Source organism: Monodelphis domestica, chromosome 2 (genome assembly GCF_027887165.1).
Source record: "Monodelphis domestica isolate mMonDom1 chromosome 2, mMonDom1.pri, whole genome shotgun sequence".
Taxonomy (NCBI): Eukaryota; Metazoa; Chordata; class Mammalia; order Didelphimorphia; family Didelphidae; genus Monodelphis; species Monodelphis domestica.
This window is the reverse complement of record NC_077228.1, coordinates 335,002,381-335,029,231: the sequence shown is the minus strand read 5'-3', so window position 1 is coordinate 335,029,231 and position 26,851 is coordinate 335,002,381.

The following is a 26,851-nucleotide window of genomic DNA, read 5'->3' as shown; positions in this document are numbered from 1 at the left end:
AGATGGCTAGATCAAAGATTTTTTTCTAACTGTTCCAATGGAAGGATCAGAGAAGTGAAGCAACAGAAGTTCTCAAAGTCCCCATCTTTTTTTCATTTTACTATACATGGTGAAAACTATGACATTTGGCAGAGACAGTATTTGGCAGATAAAATAATTTGGTGGAACTTCAGAAAAATATTTGAAAAGGCATTTATTTGGAGGAAGTAGGTAATTTTGATAAGGAAATTAATTATTTTTAAAAAGAACAAACTGACATATTGGTGGGGAATATTATAATATAATATTATGCTATAAATAAGATAAAAAGTTCAATTTCTAAAATGCTTAATTGAAATGAAGAAAATCTTGATGAATAAATAATTGAGTGTTATATTATTTCAAAGCACTGGTAATTGTATGGCTTTGAAATGCAAAATGTTTTATGCATTCTTTCAGAATGTCTAATTAACACACCTCAGCATTCTTAGAAAATGTCAGTGGAATAGACCATCATGCTAACCATATGTGCCGAAGACTTAGTCAGAAAGAAATACACATGTGGATGACTTTAATGCTTCAAAACAGTGTTTTATATTAATATAGGTAGAATTTATTTGTTATTTAACCATTAATATGCATATATGTATATATATATATATATTAAATTATAAAACTGTTTATGTTCATATAGTGTTTTATGTTCTTTTAAGTATATTCATTTGTTGAATCACATGTACTGTCTGTGGGGTAAAGATGCCAGATATTAATATACACACTTTGTATTTGAAGAAATTTGAGGATGAAAGAAGTTCAGTAATTTTCCCAAGGTCACATAGTTATTAAGTGGTAAACTGAAATAGAATTATGATTCTCTTTGTTGGTTTTGTTGATATTAAAATATTATTTAACTTGGTTAACTTTTGAACTAAACACAGAGAATATAATGTAATTCCTGTTAGTTAATTTCAAATAGCACTTTTAGGTTTATAACTCCAAATTAGATAACTATTTGTGAACTTCAATAGTTAAGGAGAAGCAGTGTGGTGTAGCAGATAAAAGACAAGGCTTGTCAGGAAGACCTTCCTGATTATGAGGCCTACTTCTTATGCTGCCTGGCATTATGGCACAGGGCAACTCATTTCACTTGAAGTATTTCATAGCAAATTAACGAAAACTGTTTTGTGGGGGGGTATAAGTTGCATTTTTGCATTGGTGAAGGGAATTTCTATATCAATTTGGAAAATGTTCTGTATTTATTAAAAACTACAGGTAGTGTTGTTCCTATTGGAGATGAGACAGGAGGAAGAGAATAAGATTTGAACTGTTTCACAAAACTGTTTTAATGAGCCTGAAAAGGTTGTATCTGAGTGTCATGTTTTTTGTGCTTGTTTTTTTTTTTAATATGTCTACAAAGCATAATGTCTGGGAACAAAGGGGAAGAGTGTCAAAGAAAGGAATCCTAGGAACTAAGGAGCTCTTCACTATGCTTAATATGCTTTCATAATCTTCCTTGAAAGCTTAGGGAAACATTTATTACTTACATAAATTATTATGAGAGGAGACTTCTGAGTACATTGCTATTCTGGATCTAATAGGAATCAAGGGAAGTTTGGATATTATCAACCACACCATTATTTGAATTTTCACACAAGACATGCATAAGGATAGAACACCCAAATATAAAATAATGTATTCTATATTACATATATGTACACATGCACACATATATATATACACATACTTTTGAGATAATTTTCTTTTAAAAATAAACTGCCATGTGAAAGAAGGAAGGAAGGAAAGAAGGAAGGAAGGAAGGAAGGAAGGAAGGAAGGAAGGAAGGAAGGAAGGAAGGAAGGAAGGAAGGAAGGAAGGAAGGAAGGAAGGAAGGAAGGAAGGAAGGAAGGAAAGAAGGAAGGAAGGAAGGAAAGAGGGAAGGAAGGAAGGAAAGAGGGAAGAAAGGAAGGAAGGAAGAAAGAATGGAAGGAAGAATGGAAGGAAGAATGGAAGGAAGAATGGAAGGAAGGAATGAACAAACAAACGAAGGAAGGAATGAAGAAAAAAAGAAGATGCATTGTGTCACCTATAGCCAGTAGTTTCACACATTATTTTTCTTCACAAGAAATAAAATGTTGCATTCTAAAGGTTTTCAATGACCAATAAAAATGAATTTCAGTTTTCTTATCTTAAGGATGAGAAATTCTGTTCAGAGAATGAAGGGTGATTCTATAAGAGAAGCCAAAATATTGCTTTATTATATGAAAATCTTAGAACACCTACAGGGTTTCTGTGGTTTAAAAAATGTGAGCTTTATAAAGCCTTTAAATTTCAGTCTGGAACAACTAAACAACACCATGAGCAGATACCCTGTAATAATATGAAACAATTGTTTCACCAAGCTTTTGTTAGTTTCTTCTTAAATTGGAGCATTAACTATATTTTTCATTATCATATATCATGTTTCATATATTATGATATGAGAAAAATTAGTAGTGCCATTTTCCAGATAAGAGGTAGATAAAAAGTAAAATGGAGAGTTAGTTGGCCAATATTATTCAATATATCAATGGCAGAACATAGATTATATTAAAGATTTTTTAATCCACTCCTTTGTATCTTTATTTTAAAAAATACATTTTATCATGCAGGGAGCTATTATCTTATTACACATTTAGAGAATATACTTTCTGTAGGATATCTTATCAAAAAAGTAATGAAAATACATGTTAATTCATTAAATGTTAAAGTTTATGTTATTATAAATCCATAACCAAAGAGTATTTAACATTTTGACTAGTTTCATTTATTATAAGAAATTATTCTAAAGGAAATGAAAGTCTGATCATGTCACTCCTCTGGGCAATAAACTTTCACTTCTCCCAATAACATCTGGAGATAAATTCTAACTCCCTTATTTAGAAATTAAAACCCATTATAAACAGATTATAACTTACCTTTTCAAATTCATTATATAATATGCACTTTCATTCACTCTTTATCTCAGGAAAACTAATAATTATAATTTCTACACAGGACCCTCATCTCCCATCTATATGGATATATACTGGTTGTCTGCATTTTGAAAATAAATACCTTTCTTAACTATTTTTCCAGAATTCCTAATATCATTACAAATTTGGTTCAATTACTACCTTCTGTTAAAAAATAACTGCTCTAATATCCCTAACTACTAATGCCCTCTTCAAAAAATTCACCTGGCTTTTATTTTTTAGGGTTATATATTCTAATATAAGTACATTGTCTTCCTCAATATAATTTTTCTCTTTTTTTTAAATATGTTTATAGGGAGCAAAGATTATTCCATTTTTGTAACTCCAATAACTAGCATATTACCCAGAATATAGTAGATGCTTTATCAATGCTTACTTATTGGTTGATGCAAATTAGAATGAGATAAAAAGATAGGAGATAAGAAACAAATACAATTTACCAAATCCAGCAGCCCCAAAACTGTTTATTGGTTTCTAATAGTTGGTATAGGCATAATTGTGGTTTCTGCATTAATTTATATTTGCATTTGTGTCCAAGAAGTATAATTAATGGATTGTGTGACAAATTTCATATCTAAAAAAGAAAAAAAATAAAATCTCAAGTTACTTCCATTAACTATTATCACTTTGTCTATCTGGGTCTTCAATTTCCCCATTGGCAATATGAAAAGACTAATCCCAAAGTGGTCATTTATAAAAAGAAATGTCCCGTATATACCAAAATATTTGGAATAACACATTTTCATAACAGAAGATAACTAAAAATAGAATAGATTTCCATCAGCTGGAAAATGTGGGACCTGAATACCAAGGAACATTACTGTGCTATAAGAATGCAATGAATATGATGAAAGCAGAAAAGCATAAGAAGACAACTAAAGTTTGCAGTGCTGTAAGCTGCATCAGAAAAACAATATATACAATCTGTATAATATAAAGGAAAAGAAAATTTTAAATGATGGAAATTGAATACTTTTAAATTATCCTGACCTTGGATGGCTCCAAAGGATATATATCAAAATGCCACATACTCCATTCTCTGATCAGATAAGGTACTAAATTTATGTATAGATCACTGCATATAATTTAAGTTTCGGTTGATATATTGATAGGTTTCCCAAACTGATCATCTATCTATCTATCTATCTATCTATCTATCTATCTATCTATCTGTCTGTCTGTCTGTCTGTCTGTCTGTCTATCTATCTATTTCTATATGTCTGTCTGTCTATCTAGATGTAGACATATATATATATATATATAAAATATAGAGAGAGATAGATGTATAGATATATAGACAGACAAACATAGATAGGTATGAATAATATTCTCCCTTCAGGAAGACAGGATAGAACTGGGAAAATGTTGAGTTTCTGAAAAATTTCTTAGAAGCAATAGCTGAAAAGCAGAGAATGGTTTCCTTAACAAATTGATCAAAATATTTGTTAGAAATTGGTTTGAAATTAGTGCTGCCTAAGAGAATTATTTTAATAGCATAACTTAATAGTATAATAAAAGCACATATAAATACATTACTTTAAGATTAGAAAAGCCACATTTCATAAATAATCACATATCTGAAGTATATTCAGTTATTGGATTCATTTTACAGATAAAGTATTCGGTGCAAAATACAAATTCTCCATAATGAATAGTCTTAGAGAACTGAAAGGGACATTTAGAATTTATTTCATGCAACACATGTGTATTAAAAGTTGATTTCTGCCCAAACTGATAAATTTAGAAATTCTTATAATAATCATACAGAGATAGAAGGCTACTTAAAGATCAATGATCCTTTTTTTCTTCTTTTACAAATGCAGAAACTGAGTACCAAGGATAAAGGATCTAAATTAGACAATAGAAGAAAAGTTCTAGTATCCAATTTCAGCTTTTCTTACCTCCGCATTCTTTCTACTATACCAGGGATTAAAAGAATTTGAAGGCAGGGATTATAAACCATGGTCAATTTTGACATATTTGAAAGTATGGTGGGTACGTTGTGTTTCTCTAGCTGGTGAACTTTAAGGGTTGGTATTGTGTTGTCCTTAATTAAGGCAAAGATGTGCCTCCCCTTTGATAAATTAATGAGGGAGGAGTTGAGATCTCTAAGTTCACCTCCATTTTCTAAATATCCTCCAGTAAAGAATGTCAGGGGAGGTCCAAAATTCAAACTTGCAGATCAATCCTGAAAATGACATCTCTCCCTTTAAAGGAGAAAATGAAGGCATAGTTTTGTTGTTGTTGTTGTTGTTGTTGTTGTTGTTGTTTTGTGGAAGAGGTTTATGGAAAATCCATTCTTTATTATAGAAATTAATATGTTAATTAAAATATTATTCTAAGGAAAATGGTCTCGTATTCTTTAATGGATAAAATCTAGGTGCAATATCACAAAATACATTTATAAAGTAAATGTATTAGTGTCAGGGGATCAAAAAGGTTTATTTTGCAAAATTCTGTTTCAACTGAGTTTTGAAAGAAACTAGGAGTTCTGAAAAGCAAAGTTGAGGAGACTGCATTATGGAAACAAAGGACAAACTGCAAATACTCACACATGAGAGATATAATGTCTTTTAAGACATGTGAAAGGCTATAATATGGAAGAAAGAGTTGACTTTATATTACTCTGGATTTCAATTCAAGTTATTAAATTACATAGGAAGAATTTACAAGTCGAATTTTAGTATAAGATACAGAATTTTCTAAAAATCAAAACTCTGCAACAATTGATTATTCTTCTAGGTAATAAGTAAATATAATATTAAATTACTAGAAAATTCCAAGCAATGTTTTATTTTGATTATCTCTGAGGTCTATACCTATTCCTGCAAATCAACAAGAATGTTAGATATTGTGCTAAGCTCTGGGTATATAAAATAGTATGAATGTATTCATTTTCTCAAGGAGCTCACAATCTGGAGGGAGAGACACTATATAATCAACCATTTTCAAACAAGATACTAGAATAAATAGGAAATAATCAATGGAGGGACACCATTAGAATGAAAGGGGTTCTGATGGATTTCTTAAAGAATGTAAGATTTTGCCCAAAATGTGAAAAAATTTAGGGAATCAAGGATAAGAAGATGAGAAATATGACAATTGCAGGGCTGGGGAAAAGCCATAAAATGTACAGAGTTGACATATCGAGTGTCCTGGGTAAGAAACAGGAAAAAGGACTATATAGCACAATTTTACTGGACTGTATATCTTGTAGAGGGATGTAAGTTATAAGAAGACTAGAAATCTAAGAAGAGAACAGAGTTTTTGAATATTCCTGGATGTGATATGGAAACACCAGAGTCTATTGAATGAGTGGGAAATGTAATCATAGCTCCATAGGAAGAACAATTTCTCAGCTGAATGGAAAATGGACAGTAATAGGAAGAGACTTGAAACAGGAAAATCAAGTAGCAAACTCCTAAAATTATCCATGCATAAGATGATGAGGAGATTGACTAGAGTGGTGGCAATATCAGATGAAAGAAGGGGGTGAATAGAAGTGGTGTCATGAAAGAAAAATTGATAAGACTTGGCAAAATATTCAATTATTAACCATGATTTAGATTGAGGAGTCAAGGATGTAATTTAGGCTATAAATTGTATAACTGGGAAGCTGAAGATACCCTTAAAAATAATAAAAGGAAGCAAGTAGGTAGCTCAGTGGATTGAGAACCAGACTTAGAGAAAGAAGGTCCTGGGTTCAAATCTGTCAACAGATATTTTCTATAGTGTGACTCCGAGCAATTCACTTAATAACAAAACACTTAAATGTCTAGGCTAAAACATTGCTGCAGTCTAGACACTGGACTCTTCCACTTCTTACCATCTACCAATATAGACTACCTCAAAAGGCAAAAAAAACCAGATTCATATGAATGAAGGGACTCTACACTAGGGCACAGCATTGAAGGTACATGGGATTTGGGCATCTTCACACTATAAGGGAGTGAAAAATCTTCCACCAAAATGTGAGTGGATCTACCCTCCCCCACCCCAACTATGGAGCCAGAGTCAGAGCCAGTGCACACTAGAGTCAATGAGTGAGCGAAGGGCACCTCTAGAGCAAATGAGAGGCACCTCTAGGTTATTGGAAGCTGACCAAGACCACCAAAGGCCTACCCCTGAGAGTAGCTAGACCTGAAACCATAGCAGGCTGAAGAATGCAGACCATGGGCACCCATGGGGTGATAGCATAGAGAAAGGCAGCAAACACTGGAAGCTGAAGAGACTTGAGAGATGGCCTCAGTCAAAACCCTTCCTCCTTAGCTGCGTACACAGAGGGCCTGTCCTTCTTACTCATATTTCTGACTGAAAAGGAAAGGAAAACCACCATTGTGGTGGTAAATAGTACCAAAGAACAACTTCCCAACACCAAGAAAAACAAGGAGAAGGGATTGACCCTGGAAAAATTTTATGGAAGAAAAATCCAGACTACAGAGCAAATAACATGAGAGGAAATGCAAAGACATGCACCAAAACCTTCCCCAAACTATGGAAATTGCCCACAAGCTCTTGAAGAATTTAAATTGGAGCTTATCAAAAAGATGGGAGCCTTCTGGCAAGAAAAGTGGAAAATAGTTTTAAAAAAATAACAGTTTAAAGGACAAGAACTCCCAATTGGAGAAATAGCTGGAAGCCACAAAAAGCAGGATAGACCAAACCAAAAAGGAAATTCAAAATATTATAGCAGAAAACCAGTCCTTAAAGACCAGAATTAGGCAATTAAAAGCCAATGATCTTGCAAAATATCAAGAATTAATAAAGCAAAGTCAAAAGACTGACAAAATAGTAGAAAACAGAAAATATCTCGCTGACAAATGACAGATCAGGAAAACAGATCATGAAGAAACAATTTAAGAATCATTGGTCGACCTGAAAATCCAGAAATAAGCAGAAATTTTGACATCATAGTATAAGAAATTATCCAAGAAAACTGCCCTGGTTTTCTTGAGCAAGGGGACAAAATAGACATTGGAAAAAGTTCATAGAACACCCTCTACAATAAATCCTCAAAAGACAACTCCCAGGAATGTAATTGCCAAATTCAAGAGATTCCAAGCTAAGGAGAAATTTTTACAAAAAGTCAAATGCAACAATTTACATATCAAGGAGCACCAATAAGGATTACACAAGAACTGGTAGCTTCTGCACTAAAGGACCACAAGGCTTGGAATATGATATTCAAAAAGGCAAGAGAATTGGGTCTTCAACCAAGGATCATCTACCCATAAAAACTGACTATATACTTCAAGGGGAAAGTATGGGCATTCAACAAAATCAAAGACTTCCAGGTATTTGTAAAGAAAAGACCATAACTAAGTGGAAAGTTTGATATCAAAACACAAAGATCAGGCAAAACATGAAAAGGTAAATAAGAAATAGAGAATAAAGGGAAAATGTTTTTTATTTAAAGTTTCTTCTTTAAGGGTTTCCATAAGATCAAATTGTTTATATGAATATATGGGGAAAATGTTATTTGTAACTCTCAAACATTATATCCACTATTAATTAGAAAAATCATTCACAGGAAGAGATTGAGGTAAAAAGTGGTATAAAATGAAATGCAAAAAAAAAAAGAAAAAGGGAGGGAGGAATAGAAGATGACACCAAGAGAAACTTGAAGAAATAAGATAAATAGAATAATCAGGATCACACAAAGAGATATATGGGAAGGGGAGAGGGAAGAATAGTATTATAAGAAGGAGAGGAAGAACATGCTAATAGGTAATACTTAAACTTTACTCTCAGTGAAATCAATTCTGAGAGGGAAGAGCATCTAGATTCATTGGGTTATCAAAATCTATCTTACCTTACAGGGCAAGTGAAAAGGGAAAACTAAGGGGGAGGGGGATAGGGAGTACAAAAAGGGAGGGAAAGAGATGGAGGAAGGGAACTTAGACCTTAAAAGAAATAATAATAAGGGAACAAAAAGGGAGGGGGGATAAAGGGAAGCATATTAAGGGTGGGGATTAGTGGGACTGATTAAAAGCAAACCACTTGTTTAAAAGGATATATCAAAAGAAGAAAGGGCAGACCTAGAAAAGGATATCAAAAATTTTCAGAATACACAAGTGGTGATCATAACTTTGAATGTCAATGGAATGAACTCACCCATAAAACGAAAACAAATAGAGTGGATTAGAAACCAAAATCTTACCAAATATTGTCTACAAGAAACACACATGAGGCATGTAGATACTCACAAGGTCAGAATTAAACGTTAGAGAAAAAGTTATTGGGTCTCAATTGAGAGAAAGAAGGCAGGAGGTGCAATCATGATATCTGTCAAAGTCAAAGTAAAAATAGATCTCATTAAAAGGTATAGTGAAGAAAACTAAATGTCTAGGCTATATATGTATTTATATATTTATATATATGAATTTATACATATTCATGTATGTGTTAACATATATTATCCCTTGAAACTTTACCTTTTTAGGTCAATGATTATTAAGTGAATGAATAAACATAAAAACAAAGTGATATAAATGTATATATGAATTAATCAAAAAAAATTTTAAGTGCATACTATTTACAATTCATTTTACTAAAAACCAGGTAAAATTGGGAAATCATGACAATTCAAGTTCTCAAAGAGCACTCAGATAATTTTTTATTAGTTAAAAACAAAACATTTAGAGAGATTTTTATCTGAAAGTCATATAGAAAGATCTGATCATTGATAGGTTATAGCAGTAAATATACGGTAATGCTTGTTATTTAATGTTATTTCCACTAATATAATCATATCTATTTCTGCCTTCATATTTCTTCTATTTTCTTAATTCTCATCAGTCTTGCTTACAGCCTCATAATTAAACTAAAATCTCTCTCTCCAAAATTACTAGAAATCTCATCAAATGATATTTTATCAGTACTCTTCCTTTTTGACCTCTTTGCAATTTTTGACTATCAGTTATCCTTGTCTCCTTTGTACTTTTTTTGTTTCTAGACTTTTATGACACTATTTTCTCCTGGTTCTTCACCTACTTATCTGACAATACCTTTTCAAGCTGCTATTCTGCATCATCATTGAGGTCACATATGGGATCCATGTGTGTCCTGGAAAGATATGTCCTGGATTCACTCACTTTATAATCTCATCAGCTCCTACTGATTTAATTATTCTTTGTATGCTGATTTTTAAAATCCCCTTATGTATCCCTAATTCCTTGACTGACCTCAAGTCTCCAGTCTCAACCTGCATAATGGAAATATCAACCTAGATGTTCTTTTGATATAGGCTTCCAATGCTGTGAGAGTGGGACTGTCTCTGTGCATTGACTTTTCCACTTAAATCTCTTTCACCCACAAGTATCTTTGTGTACACTCATCTTTTGTGCACATCCTCAACATTTCCAAAATGGAGCTCATGGCATTTCCCTCAAAACATACCCTTCTTTGTAATGTCCCTATTACTGTTGATAATACCATCCTTTCAGTCACATTCTAGATTTCATCTGAGACTTCATTTTCTTTTGCTCTTCCATGTTTAGCTTCAGATCTCTTCTTTACACTCTATGCTGTCATTGATGCCACCCTGATGTCAGACATTATCCTTAATCCTTGAGTTAGTCTTATAGCCTGATAGTTGGTCTTCCTAACATCATTTGCCCACTCCTGTCTATCCTCCACTTAGTTGTGAAAGTAATCTTAATAAAGTATCAAATATAGCAACATCAAATCAACTCCTTGCTTGATAAAATCTTATCAAGATATTCTGTATAGATATACATACTTTATATACAAACACACATATGCACATATTTATGATAATGTAGTAGTCATTCTACCACAGAAGATAAGTAGTTAAATTATATGAACATTTCTCAAAAGAAGAAATATAAGGTATTATGTTTCATATATAATATATATTATATATACATGAAAGAATGCTACAGATAATAAAAGAAATGGAAATCAAAACATTCATAATGTATCTCCTCATACCTTTAAACTGGTAAAAAAGACCAAAAAAGGGAAATAGTACATATTGTACTAGTTGTGGGATGATTAGTTCATTGCTGGTGTAGTAGTAAACTAGCAAAACCATTTTAGAAAGTAATTTGATATTATGCAAATAAAGTAACTAAAATGTCCATACTTTGACTAAAAAATTCCATCCCTGGGCTTATACCCAAAAGAAACCACTGAAGAAAAGAAAAAAAAAACTTACGCTAAAATATTTATTGCACAACTTTTTGTGATAGCAAGGTAGATGCACATTGATTGGAGAATGGTTAAGCAAGTTGTAGTTGTTGAATGTAATGGAAAATTATTTCCCTCTAAGATATGCCAAAAGCGATAAATATAGGGAAGCATGTGAAGACTTATATGAACAGATACAGAATGAAGTAAGCAGAACCAAAGAAAAAACTATATACAACTACTATGTAAATAGAAAGAACCACAAAAAATTTAATAGTGAACATTGTAAAATTATAAGTAAGCCCACCCTTGTGTAGAAGTAAAATTTATATAAAAATTATGTATTTCATAATCTTTTTCAATGTAATGATCATTTCTGATATATATATATATATACATACATACTTTTTTCTATTCATTTTTCTTGGAATCAGCTTGGTATCATAGTGGATAAAACACTTAGCTTCTAGTCAGGAAGACTAGATTTAAAACCAGTCTCAGATACTTGTTAGCTATATGATGCTGAGCTGGCTATTTAACTTCTCTTCATCTCTGTTTCCTCAATTGTAAACTAAAGATAATAACTGCCTCCCAGGGTTGTGCTGAAGAAGAAATGAGATAATGATTGCAAAGTGCTTTAGCACAGTATCTCGTACAAACTAAGAGCTATGTACATGTTAGCTATTGTGATTAGCTATTATATTTTTGCCTTTTGCCTTTAAAAATATCATTTTTATAAGGAAAGACTATCTTTCAAAAAAAGATGGAAGAAAATTGTGCATATCCTTTGACCCAGTAATATTAGTACTTAGTTTGTATCCCAAGGAGATCAAAGATAGGGGCAAATGACCTACTTTTACAAAAAAAATATTATTGCAGCTCTTTTTGTTGTGGCAAAGAATTGGAAATGGAAGTGATGTCCATCATTTGGGGAATGACTGAACAAGTTATGGTATATAAGTATAATGGAATACTAGTGTGCCATGTAATAATTAAAAGGTCACCAAATTAAAATAATTAAAATGAAATTATGAGACTGCTAGTAGCTTTATTGATTTAGTAGTTTTATTACATCAAAGTAGGAAAAAGGTAGAGAGCACTTTAGCTAAATATCCTAATTGCCAGCCTAATGGAAGGAGGCTCATCACCAACAAAGTCTCCATTCTCCAGTCAGAATTCTATGAGACTCTCTTCAACAAGAGTCTCCAGAGCCATAGTGTCTCCAGCAAGTGTGTCACCAATGCAAGAATGTGTGTTCTGACCTCTAGCCATGCCTTTATAAACCATTTACTCCATCACTTGCTCTCCCAGTTCACATCTCAGGAACCAATCATCTTTCCTTAATTTGCCTGGTATCACCTAGGGGGGCAATGCCTGTAGGATGAATTTTCTGTCTCTGAAGGTGTGTCTTTACTTGCACAGCAATGGTAAAGGATCTTCAAGTTCCTTACTGATTACAGTAAAGGTCGCTGATTGAATACATCAAAGAAAACAAAGAGAGGATGATTCCCTTTTCATAGCCATAAGAAATTATGATCAGAATGATCATTAAAAATAAACCTAGAAATGATGAACTGCTTGATTTCTATATGAACTGGAAAGATCTCCATGACCTGATGCAGAGTGAGATGAGCAGAACCAAGAGAACATTAGATGCAGAAACTCCAACATTGTGGAATGATCAAATGTAATTGACTTTCCTACTGGTAGCAATGCAATGATCCAGGACAATCCTGAGAGACTTAGAAGAAAGAACTGTGGGAGTAGAAACACAGAAGGAAAAACATGTGATTTATCACTTGATTATATGGGCATATGATTTGGGATTTGGGTTTTAAAAGATGGCTCTATTATAAAAATGAATAATATGGAAATAGGTATCAAGTGATAACACATGTACAATCCAGTGTAATTACTTGTCAGCTGTGGGAGGGGGCAGGGAAAAGGGTAGGTGAAGAATATAAATCATGTAACAATGGAAAAATATTTAAAAGTAAATGATTATTTTAAAGTAAAAAATAAATAAATCTAGAAATAGAGAGGTGAAATAATGCAAAATGAAGTGAGCAGAACCAGAAGAACATTGTTCATGGTAACAGCAGTAATATACAATAATCAGCTGTGAATGACTAAAATATTATCAGCAATGTAAGGATTCAAGACAACTCCAAGAGACTGATGATAAAAAATAAATAAATAAAGGCTAACCACCACCATAGAAGAAAGTGAGGGAATCTGAATGCAGTCTGAAATATGCCATTCTTCATTTTATTTCCTCTATGATTTTTCTCTAGCAAAAGAGAAATATATCTTCTTTCACAACATGATGAACGTGGAAATATGTATTGTACAATAACACATGTAAAATCTGCATCCTATTACCTACCATCTTAAGGAGTGGGAAGGGGTTGAGGGAGAAAACATAGAATTATTAAAAAATTATGTCAGAATATAAAATGGAAAAAAATTAAAATAATTTTAAATATTCAGTCACAAAGCCACAAGAGAAGATGAGGATATTTCTATTTAAAGTCCCAGGAAACCTAACACAGTTCAGGGTAAGGATTAGATAGGATATTCTTAAAATCACAGTTCCCAAGATCATGCATTTGACTGACCCATTGTCTATTAGACTGTCCTAACCATTATTCCTAAAAGCATATGGTAACACAGCCCCATTAACAAGCTACAACTGTGATGACGCTTGGCTTTCAGACTGTCACCTGAGGCAAGGCTAGAAAAGTTATCAGTAATTAAAGTTCTTACTTGAGAAACTTCTATTTTAAATAACTCCAAACTGAAAATTACCCAATTTATTCCCACCTGATTTATATTGAAGCTAGTTCCATACTTAGAAAGCCAAATAGCACCCCAGAGACAAAGGAAATCTCAGTAAGTTTGTATCTGTTCATTGAAAAAAATTCCCAAATCCAGAAATAAGTGATCTATTGGGTGTTCCTTGTGTATGCAAAACACTGTGTGAAAATTGCTCCTTTCTTTTGGATCTTCCACATCCCAGAATGAAAAGAGAAAATCCACTAGAAGCATTTCAGCACATCAAGAAGTGATTGATACCTGAAATAGATCAATTCGATTTTTGCTTTACTCTATTGTGAAAATCCATTGCAGAAAACTGGAGTCTATTTTCACATTTACCTTTATGCTTTCACCAATGTGATATTCTGAAATGAAATAATTTTAAAAGCTGAAATAAAACCCTAAATGATTTAAATTAGCAATACTCTCCTCCAACTATCTACCACATATGAGTCTAGAGAAGGATCATCTTGATCCTTTCTCAGTAGTGCATCCTATTATTCTTTCAGCTAACCTCAGCTTGCAAGACGACTGAGTTCATGTTCCCAAGGGAAAGCATTTTATTTTTGTGATTTAAAATCATCCATAAAACATTGTGTACAATGTATTCCCAAGTACAGTTTGCACTTGTGTGTTGGCCAATAGGGTGGTGGTGCTTGGTGTACAATAAGCACTGAAACACTGGCTTCAGGCCCCTGGTTAAAGACATTTTCTGAGTCCTTATGCTCATCTGCCCCACCTAGACAAGCTGCCAAGTGTTTGTCATAGTCATGCACAGCAGTCAGTCACAGCAATGGAATTTGCAAAGGTCTAGCAAGAGACAGATTATGTACTACTGCAAAGGGTTTCTAGCTATAAATGCTGAGTGCTTAAAATCTAACTACTATTAATAGCAAATGAATAATATAAGATTATGATAAATGGCTAAATTCTCAAATCAACCTTTTTTTGAGATAGAAAAGTGATATTTTGAATAGAGTTCAGAATGTGATCAGAAAGTCTTGTGTTAAAATCCTCCTTCAGTTACTTGCTAGTTGTATGATCCTCAATGGGTCACTTAACCTCTATTGGTCTCAGTTGTTAAATGAAGATATTAGATTTGATGGATTCCAAGATTCTTTCTAATTCAAAAACTATGATCCTTTCAATGTTTAGGAGCAAAACTTTTCCACAGGCAGTTGCCACTTTGTTTATCAAAAAAAGAAGTGTAACTTATATGAAGCCAAATCATATTATCTCATAAAAGTATTTATTAAGTACTTAAAATGTGCCAAAGACTGTGCTACATCCTAGGGATATGACAATTACAAAGAATTAAATAATCACTAATGCAAAACATTAAATAATGAAATCTTCTCTCTTGACATACAGGAAATGAACTAGAAGTACAGAATGAATCACACATTCTTAGATATAACCAATATGTGGATTTGCTTTAATAATAATACAAATCTATTATGCAAACTAGGATGTCTTTTACTAGAAAGGAAGAGAAATAGTTGTAGGTCAGCAAATAGTAACAGATTTAAAATAGAGTATAAATTAAACATTATTTATAATATTTGCATAGAAACAGACAGAAACTTGTGACTGCCTTTTTTAAAATATCATATGCATGATACATATAATCTTTTTCTTTCTTTTTTTAAACTTTACCTCCTATCTCAAAATCACTACTGTGTATTTGTTCTAAGTTAGAAGAGAGCTGGGTAATGGGGGTTAAGTGACTTTCCCAAGGTCACACAGTTAGGAAATGTCTGAGGCCAGATTTGAGCCTAGGACCTCCCATCTGTAGGCCTGGTTCTCAATTCACTGAGGCATCCAGGTGCCCTCAATATATAATTCTTAAGATAAAAAGAGGACAATGTAACAGAAACAAAGTTGTTGTTTTTTGGTTTTTGGTTTTGGGATTTGGGGTTTTGGTTTTCTTTTTTCTTTTTTTTTGCTATGGGGTGGGCCATTCTTTCACAGGGAATGGGGTCTTGGAGGTGAGACAGTGTCAACAGAATGATGAATGGGACTCAGCTTTCTATTCAACCTGAACCACAGGTTTCACAGGAAAAATTGCTCCACCTTGGCTGAAGCTTGGATTTATTTTATACCCTCATGATCACACATCTACTTGGCACACAGTTTCATTCTCAACATACATGTTTCCATAGAACCTAACAATAGATGCAAAGCCTAAGGTGATAGTCAACAAAACATTGTTACTAAGTGCAGGGTCAGAGGGTAGAATCAACATGACCCAGATATAGGTCGGGGAATTCAGAGCACAGATTTGCAAGAAGATTTTATGCCTAGAAAAGAGGGTTCTATATAAGTGGGTATATAAGAATCCTTAGTTTTAATTTTGTAAGTGGGATCTCCTGGTAATATTCTGGAGGGACAAAGTGGGACATCTGTATAAACCCTGCAAGCATTTTGCTCTCATCTATTTTTCCTGGGGCTAAGTAAGAATAATAATCATAGTAATTCCAAAAATAAGGGGATGTTAATAAGGAAAGTCACATAGAGGGGTTTCAATGGGGGTTTCCATTCTTCCTGGGGGCTGCTTTGCCATCCCTGATTTCTATATGTGACCATGTCAAACAGTGTGGTCTTTGATGGCTCCCAGCATCTCCCCCCTTTTTGTTTTTTAATTGTAATGACTTTAATTCAATTTGGACTTGATGTAGGGTAGAGCCTAGGGATGTAATGACAGAGAGGAGTGCAGTAATACCCAAAATAGGGGATGCAATGGAATGCTTAGAGCAGATTAAACTGTGGGGGATTAATTGTAGGGTATAAATGCCTGGATCATCATAAGAGTCAGTAGTCATATCAACAGGAAGCATAATGAAAACTGGTTCTTTGACAACAAATACAGTGGTAGCAGGAATGGAGGGATTAAGACAATTGGTTAAAATACATCCTGAACAAGAAATTCTAAAAGTCATGGGGGATAACATACACATCTATTGTACCACAAATAAAGTGAGAGACAATGGTGTGAAGTCAAAGACAGAAGTACAATCAAGAGGTGAAAATCCTTTCTTGTGGTTGGGATGCAAGTGTCTTAATTTGTCCCTGAGTTGGTAGAACATACTGGGCTCTTGTCTTAACACAATCTCTCTGAACCTGCATTCTCTTCATCACCTTCCTGCTGCGGTGTGTCATGCAGCTTGCTGTTGGGGTGGGAATTCTGGTGAGGATGTGTCCTAAAGGTCCTAATCTTTAACTTAAAGATTTTGATTATATATCCCTGGTAAATAGCTAAATTGTAAATGTGATTTTTAATTGTAGGCCAATTAAAATCTCAGAAATGCAGGGAAAAAGATCTTGTTTAGAAATATACATGTACAGACTAAGCAGCAAATATAAATAAATGAAAAGTATAATAAATATGGTTATTTATTTTTTAAAGGTCAAATATTTCCATCATTAATCAATAATACTCCAATTTCAATCACAATCATAATTTGAAAACAAGTTGCTTGTGTGTTCACATAATCTAGCAATTCCTAAAATATTTACCTTAAATAAATGTAAGGTTCTCACTAACTTTGCTGCATAGAAGTTTTACTTATGTACATGTCACTATAGTGGTGAAAAACTACCCTATTTTCTCTTAAAGTGTGTTTAAATTTAGTATAATCCTACTTATAAAAGAACTTTTTAGGGTTCTCTAAGAATCCTTTTTACTGCAGTAGGAAAAGGGTGCGGTAACAGGTAACTTGCCATAAAAGGAGAAAGGGTGTTTTTGTGTGTGTAATGAAATAGGTTTACTCAAAAAAATAAAATAAAATCTTTAATAGTAGTGTTTTAAAATCATAGGATCTTTGTTTTCAAAAATACATTTGTGTTCCCATACAGAAGGGTGGATGATAGAATCCATTTTTCAGTAACCAATGAAATTATTTGTAATCAAAAAACCTGCTTCTGGTTGACAGCCAGTGTATGCTTATTTAACTCTAGCTGGGAGGAGGAAAAAAAAAGAGGGAGAGTGAGGGAATGAATCATCAAGTTTGTATCCTAGTGATTCTAAACAATTTCCTTTGAGGGGTTAATATACTTAACTTTTTCAAAATGTAATCCTAAATTTATATCATGAAAGTCTTATGGTTCACACAAAAGCATTTATAGGAAGGACTGACATGTTGATGTGTAAAAAAGCAATCTCGATTTTTTTCTCAAGAATTTATCCTAACCACTTGAACCATAAGTCTTTCAATTCTAATATATTCACATCTTGAACAATTAATCCAATTATTCATAAATCGTTGCATTACTAATTTAGTTTATCTAACTTTAACATATTAATTGCTGTGACTATAGGAGAAATCTATTCTTTAACCTGAACTTCTTTAGAATTCTGAATTTATAGTTTGAACTTTTACAGTTGTATTGCATAGCCAAATTGTGCAATTTCAACTAATAATTTTTGTCTGTTTCTAGAAAAGCTCATATTTTAGGTAATAATAATATATAGATATTATAGTATTTGGATATGCTCAAATAAACTCTTAAAATTCTTGTTACTCTTTAACTTTAGTTGTAATATAGCTTATTGCCAGATCAAAATTTATTCCAGCTGTCAACTAATATTTCAGTGCTTTCAAATTGTATCTCTAAAGTAAGGTAACTGAGAACTTTTACCTGTTTAAATTTTTTTTTTGGTTGTTGTTGTTGTATTAGTCCCTTACTATAAGCGTTAGGTAATTGCAAACACTTTTGATTTCCTTCTTGTGCCTGAGGAAGGGGTTAAATTACTTTTAGAAAAGGTCCAAGATTGGAGGCTTTTTCTTCCACACTCGACTGCCTCTGGCTATATTCCCAGAAAAGTTTATTTTGCTGAGGGAAAAAAATTTATTCCTTTCTTTTCAATTTAACACTTAAGTTACATGTCTTTTTTTAAACCTTGATATTAAATTACTCCCAACATATTAATTAAAAACTTAACAACTTCCAAATTGACTTTGATTAAAGTTCCTCAACAATGTTTCCTTAATACTTAATAACCTAATAATGAATCTTATTTGATTTCTGAACTGGTCAAATTTCCTTTGCCAATTGTATTATACACTGTTTGCATAAACATTAATTTTTCCCACAGGACAAATTCATACATATTTTGTGTACATCCAGTATGACATTATAACAAATTATATTTGAATAGATAAAAATAATTTCTCAGTACAATCAGGTATAACAGTAATTTAAAAATTCCAATTTTAGCCATACACCAAATTCTTAATACTTATGTAAAATCACATATACTGATTACCAAATTTAAGCTTCTATAAGCCCAATGTTAACATGTAATCACATGTTGCTATTTTTAAAGGACATCTCATTTTAAAATCCAAAATTTAAATCTTAGAAAAAGTTCTCCATAATACATTATTAACTTTGTCTGACTGATTAGGCATTCAGTATGATTTTTTGCCTTTGAAAAGGGAAACCTCTCTTGGTGTCAAGCTGGCTACTAATTACATTCAAACAGTTCTGAAATTTCTTAGTGATAATAAACAATTCTCTAGTACAGGTATTATGCAAAATCAAATTTAGCTAACATTTCACCTTTAATTGATACAGAATTATCACCATAAAATCATACTACATCATAATGCATTTTCATACTAACTAGTAATTTTCCAAGGTTTCATATATAGATCTTTAATATTAAATCTGAGAGAGTAACCAAATTATGTGATAAAATTTCTCTTTGTTGTTCCAAATCAATCTTTCTACTCTTTACCTGGATGGGCCCTTTCCAAAATAAAGAGAGTAAAGATTTATGGAACAGTATGTCAAGATTAGAAGCCAAAACTAATCACCTCTTTCAGGAGAACTTGGATCATAATTTGTGAATGCTCAATTAAAAAAAAAAACAGAGACAAGACCTGTAATGAGGCACACATAGAGACACACAAAACAAACATTAAACACAGACTGAGGGAAGGATGCTTTTAAAAATTAAGGTGTTTACTCAAGATCTTTAGGAAGAAAAAAAAGGAGGAAGAAGAAATGAAAAAAATCCATTTTGCCTTTTCCAAGGTACAATCTCTTTAAAATTTGTGAGAAGTGAAGAGAAACTTTTGCTCCAGGAGCCTTATACTTAAACATTTGAAAGGGCATGTGACAAGGGATTAAAAAATGGGTTCCTCTCTGCTAGAATCAAGGAGCTGGAAGTCATAAAGTTGGAGGAGGAGGGAGATCCCTCATTCTACAGAGCCATTTTATATTTAAGTATTTTTCCATGGTTACATGATTCTTTCCTTCCCCTTCCCCACCCCCCCAGACCTGACAAGCAATTACACTGGGATATGCACATATTGTCACTCAATATCTATTTCCATATTATTCATTTTCATAATAATTTTTTAAAAACCAAAACACCACATCTAATACCCATAAAAACAAGTGAAAATCAAATGTTTTCCTTCTGTGTTTCTACTCCCACAGTTCTTTCTGTCAATGTGAATAGCATTCTTTCTCATAAGTCCTTTGGGATTGTCATGGATCATTGCATTTCTATCAATAGCAAAGTCAATTAAATATGATCATCCCACATTGTTTCAGTCTCTGTGTACAATGTTCTCCTGGTACTAATTTCACTCTTCATCAGTTCATGGATGTCTTTCCAGCTTATATGGGATTCAAGTAGTTTGTCATTTCTTATTGCACAGTAGTATTCTATCACCATCATATGCCACAATTTGTTCAGCCATTCCCCAATCAAGGGATATCGCCTCATTGTCCAATTTTTTGCCACCACAAAATAGGGTGACAATCAGTATTTTCATACAAGCATTTTTCATTATTATCTTTTTGGAGTATAAATATAGTAGTGCTATTGCTGAAAGGGTATGCATTCTTTTAAAGCCCTTTGGTCATAATTCCACATTTCCTTTCAGAATGATTGGAGAAATTCAAAACTCCACTAGCAATGTAATAGTGTCCCAATTTTCCACATACCCTCCAAAATTTATTTTTCTTTACTTTTATATAGGCCAATCTGCTAGGTATGAGGTGGAACCTCAGAGTTGTTTCGATTTGCATTTCTCTAATCTGGAGGGATTTAGAACACTTTTTATGTGATTATTGACAGTTTTGATTTCTTCATCTGAAAACTACCTACTCATATCCTTTGACTATTTGTCAATTGTGGAATGGCTTGATTTTTTATACAGTTGACTTAGTTGCTTATATATTTGGGAAATTAGACCTTTATCAGAGAAATTTGTTATAATTTTGCCAGTTTATTACTTCCCTTCTAATCTTGGTTGCATTGTTTTTGTTTGTACCAAAACTTTTTTAATTTAATATAATGAAAATGACTCATTTGACATTTTGTCTCTTGCGTGGTCTTAAATTCTTTCTTTTCCCACAGATCTGACAGTTATACTATTCTATATTCACCCAATATATTTATGATTTCACTCTTTATATTTAAGTTATTTTCCCATTTTGAATTTATCTTGATATAGGGTGTAAGATGTTGACCTAAACCTACTTTTTCCCATACTGTTTTCCAATTTTCCCAGCAGTTTTTACCAAATAGTATTTTTTGTTCTAAAAGCTGGTATCTTTGGGTTTATCAAACACTACCTTACTGAGATCATTTACCCCTAGTCTATTCTACTCTTCCACCCTTCCATCTCTTAGCCAGTACCCTATTGTTCTGATGATTACTGCTTTTGTTTAAGACTTGGTACTGGTCAGCCCCCATCATTCACATTTTTCTTTTCATTACTTCCCTTGATATTCTGGATCTTTTGTTCTTCCAGATGAACTTTGTTATAATTTTTTTCTAATGCTATGAAAAAATTTTAGGTAATTTTATATTTATAGCACTGAATAAGTAGATTAGTTTAGGTAGTATCTTTATTTTTATTATATTGGCTCTCCCTATCCATAAGCAATTAAGGTTTTTTTTTTTTCCAATTGTTCAGATATTGTTTTATTTCTGGGAAAATTGTGTTTTATACTTGTGTTCAGATACTTTGTCTTGGCAGATAGATTCCCAAATATTTTATTTTGTCTTGGGTGATTTTAAATGGAGTTTCTCTTTCTAATTCTTGCTACTGAGTTTTGTTAGAAATAAGTAGAAATGCTGATGATTTATGTGGGTTTCTTTTGTACCTGTTACTTTGCTAAAATTATTAATTATTTCTACTAATTTTTAGCTTATTTTCTAGGATTCTATAAGTATACCATCATATCAACTGCAAAGAGTAATGGTTTCAGTTCATCATTGCCTACTTTAATCTCTTCCTTTTTCTAGTATGGTTTTACTATTTCCTCCTTAAGTTCCTTTAGTTTCTCCTTTAGAAATTTGTATGCTATGCCATTTGTTGCAAAAAAAAAATGTTTAATACTGATATTACTTCATTGTTTATAGCTCCTTTTGGAAAGATGTAATTTCCTTCCTTATCTCTTTTAATCAGATCAATTTTTACTCTAGCCTTGTCTGATACCATGGTTGCTACTCCTGCTTTTTTTACTTTAAATGTTGTGTAATAAATTCTGCTCCAGCCTTTAACTTTTAATCTATGTGTTTCCCACCTCAAATATGTTTCTCATAAACAACATATTGTAGAATTCTGGTTTTGAATCCTCTCTGCTATCTGCTTCCATTTTATGGGTGAGTTCATCTCATTCACATTCAGAGTTATGATTACTAACTGTGTAATTGTCCTCCATCTTAATTTCTCCTCTGCATCCTGCTCTATTCCCTTTCACTCCATTCCTTCTCAACAATGTTTTGCTCATTATTACCCCCAATAATTCCTCCTCTTTTCAAATACATCCCTTTCCCTTTCCTATTCCTCTTCTGTGTCTCTGCAGGGTTAAATATAAAATTAAATGTAACTATAAATATATAACATATAAATATAAACATTAAATATTAAATTCTATATCAAAATTAGCACACTTTTTCCCTCTCTCAGCCAGTGATGATGAGAATAAGTTTAATCCTTGCCTATCACCAGCCTTATTGCCTCTCTACATAATCATTTTTCATACCTCTTTATGTTGTATAATTTACTACATTGTATCTCTCCCTTCCATGTTGTCTCATTGCAATCCTCTTTTTCACCTCTTCATTTTTACATATAATATCATATACATACATATATTATACATATCATTTCACTGCATCAATTTACATATACATCATATCATTAAAAATTATCATATAGAACATATCATCATAATCAGCTTATTTTCCCATCCTCTTTCTAAGAATATTCTTTCTATCTGTTCTGCTATTAATAGTACTTTTTTGAGAATTTCAAGTATCCTCTTTCCATATCAAAATAAATAGATTTTGGGCTTAATGAATCACTTACATTTTCTCTTCCTTGTTTACTGCATTAGGTTCTTCTTGGGTATCATGTTTAGATTTAGATTTTTTTGCTTAGGTCTGGTTTATTCCTCAGGAATGCTTGGAAATCTTATATCTTATTGAAAGTTTATTCCTACCCAATGAAAGAACATACTCACTTTTGCAAAATAGGTTACCTTAGTTGTAAACCAAGATCTTTTGCCTTCCTGAATATCATGTTCCAATTTTTGATCATTTAAGGTAGAAGTCACTAGGTCCTGTGTGATCCTGATTGTAGCTCCATGGTATTTGAATGGATTTTTTCTGTATGAAGTATTTTTCCTTGGTTTGATGGCTCTTGAATTTAACTATATATTTCTGGAAGTTGCCATTTGAAGATTTATTTCTGGAGGTGATCTGTGAATTTGTTCAATTTTTATTTCATTTTCTTGTTCAAAGATATCTGGGTGGTTTTCTCTGATAATTTCTTATATTATGATGTCCAAGCCTTTTTTAACATGGCTTTCAAATACATGATCTATTTTCCAAGTCAATTTTTTTTCAATAAGCAATTTCACATTTCTTCTGTTTTTTTTTTCATTCTTCTTATTTGGTTTTATTGTTTCTTAATTTCTCATGGAATCACTCATTTCTTGGTGCTAAGTTCCAATTTTAAAGGCCTGATTTTTCTCCATCAGCTTTTGGGTCTCCTTTTTCTTTTCTTCCATTTCTCTTCCCCACTTTTCCTCTGCACTCTTAGTTTTTGAAGTCTTTTTTGAACTGTTCCAGAATGTGTGTCCAATCCATACTTTTCTTTTGAACTGTGTATGTGTTTGCTATGCATTTACTGCCCCATTCTGTGTTTGTACTTTGTTCATTGTCTCAAAAAATTCTTTAGAGCTAGGTGGTTTTTTCTTGTTTGCTCATTTTTCCTACCTTTTTATAGGTAGTCTCTGTTTTCTGGAAGGTTAAGGTTTCCCATTAAACTTTAGTCCTTCCTTGATGCTACCCTTAGCTTGTTTTCTGAGTTTCTTCCAGTTTTAGTTCTTCAGAGATGGCATGATGACCTGAGGACTGGGAGCTCTGAGGGCCTCCTCCCACTGTTAGTTGAAGTAATCCTTGAGATCTTGATAGCTTAAAGCCTTGCTTCAGGCTTGGGAAAAAGCTTTTGATATCACTCTGGACTTGATCAGGTCAGTCTCCAAGAACTGAAACTGGTAAAAACCCAGAAAATAATCTAAAAATAACATCAAGGAAGGACTAAAGTTTAATAGGCTATCCCAGCTTCCCAGAAAACAGAGCCTACCTACAATTAGATAGGAAGAATGAACAAACAACATAAAAGCACCTAACTCTAAAGAACTTTATTGGGAACAAAGAGCATGTACAGCCACAGAAGGGGATAGTAAAATCAAAAACACACACAAAGTCCAAAAGAAAAATATGCATTGGGCATAGATTCTGGAAGAGCTCAAAAAAAGTTCAAAAACTAATTAAGAGAGGCAGAGGAAAAGTGGGGAAGAGAAATGGAAGTGGTACAAGAAGAAAAGGGGCAATTGAAAAAGGAGAACCAAAAACTGACATAGGAAAACCAAGACTGAAAAATCAGAATTGACTATCTAGAGGCAATTGATTTCATGAGAAATCAAGAAACATTAAAGCAGAATCAAATGGATGAAAAAGCAGAGTAAACCATCAACTATTGAAATAACAAATGACCTAGAAAATACGTTTGTAGAGATAATTTAACAATTATTGTACTACCTGAACACTGTGATCAAGAAAAAACTTTGGACATCATATTAGAAGAAATTATCAAAGATAACTGCCCAGAGATCCTTGAACAAAAAATTAAGTTGATATTGAAAGAATTCACAGATCACCACCTGAAAGAAATCCTTAAATGGAAATTTCCAGATAAAAGTAATAGCTAAATCCAAGAACCATTAAGCCAAGGAGGAAATACAGCAAGCAGCCAGAAAAAAAAACATTCAAATACCTTGGATCTATAATTAGGATCACACAGATCGTAGTAGCTTCTATATTAAAGGATTGAAAGGCATGGAATATGATATTCAGGTTGGCAAAAGATTTGGGTTTACAACTCAGGGTCACCTATCTAGCAAAAAGTATATTCTCTTAGGCAGAAAAATGAGCATTCAATAAGATAGAAAATTTCCAAGCATTCCTGAGGAATAAGCCAAACCTATACAAAAAATTTGAAGTCCAGAGAAGGGGCACAAGAGAAGCCAAAAAAGGTAAATAAGAAAAATAAAATTTAAGGGACTCATTATAATAATAATTTGGAAAGATTATGTCTAAGCACTTTTTTCAATCATGGCTTTCAGGTAGTCCAATATCTTTTAGATTATCTTGCTTGTATTTATTTTCTAGGTCAATTATTTTTCCAATGAGAGATTTCACATGTTCTATTTTTTTTTATTTTTTTCACTTTGTTTGATTGTTTCATGATGTTTCTTAGAGTCATTACCTTTCACTTTCCAAATCTTATTTTTAAGGCCTTAATTATTTTTTGTGTGAACTTTTTTACTTTCTTTTTCCATTTGTCCAATTCTATTTTTAAATGAATATTTGTACATCTTTTTACATACAACCGTAGCTTTTAGGGAGTTCTCTTTACTTAATATTTGTATATCTTTTTCAATTTAGACAATTCTGATTTTTAGGGAGTTATAGTCAGAAGATTTTCATGTCCTTTACCAATTAATTTATTCTGTTTTAATTTCTTTGGAATATTTTGCTTCTCTTTTACCAAATTATTGACTCTTTTTTCAATATTTTCTTATGGTGCTCTCATTTCTTTCCCCAATTTTTTCTTCTCCCTATCTTATTTGGTTTTTGAATTTTTTTTAAATCTCCATTAATTATTTTTGAGGTTGATAGCAATTCATATTTTCTCTTTGAGGCTTTGGATGCAGCACTATTGACTTTGTGATCTTCTGAGTTTGTGTTTTTGCCTTTCCTGTCACCAAAATAACTTTCTATGTTGAGTTTTTTTTATTTGCTCATTTTACAGTCTTTTTTTTTAATTTGAAAAACTGGTAAAATTGAGCTCTGTAACTATGGTGAAGGTGAAGTTCTTTTTCAAGCTTCAGGTCCTTTGTGCAACTGGCTTCAGAACTAGTTCTATCTGTTTTCATTTATTCCAAAGCGGTATGATAAAAGGAAAAGTGTTGAATAGTCTAGGCCTATGCTCTGGTCTGTGAGTAACTAAAAGCAGCCTTTTCTGCCTTGGAAGTGTGACCAGGATACCCTGCTCCCACAAGAACTGGTGTGTGTTAGTGCTCTTCCTCACCCTGAGATCATGGTCCATGAATGAGATATGGATCCATTTATGGGAAGTGCAATGAGATTCTTGCCCAAAGAGCCAGCAGAGGAATCCCTGTAATCTTCAGAGTAGTTGTTGATTTCCTTTTGCCATCTGTAGCAGAGAGCTCTGGAAACCTTTGCTGCTAATTCAGTCACTCCCAGGGCCTGTTCTTTTGGTGGGGCATGCTTGGGATTGCTACCTTGTTCTCTACTTATACCTCATTGCACTAGATCTTTTGTACCAGGATTA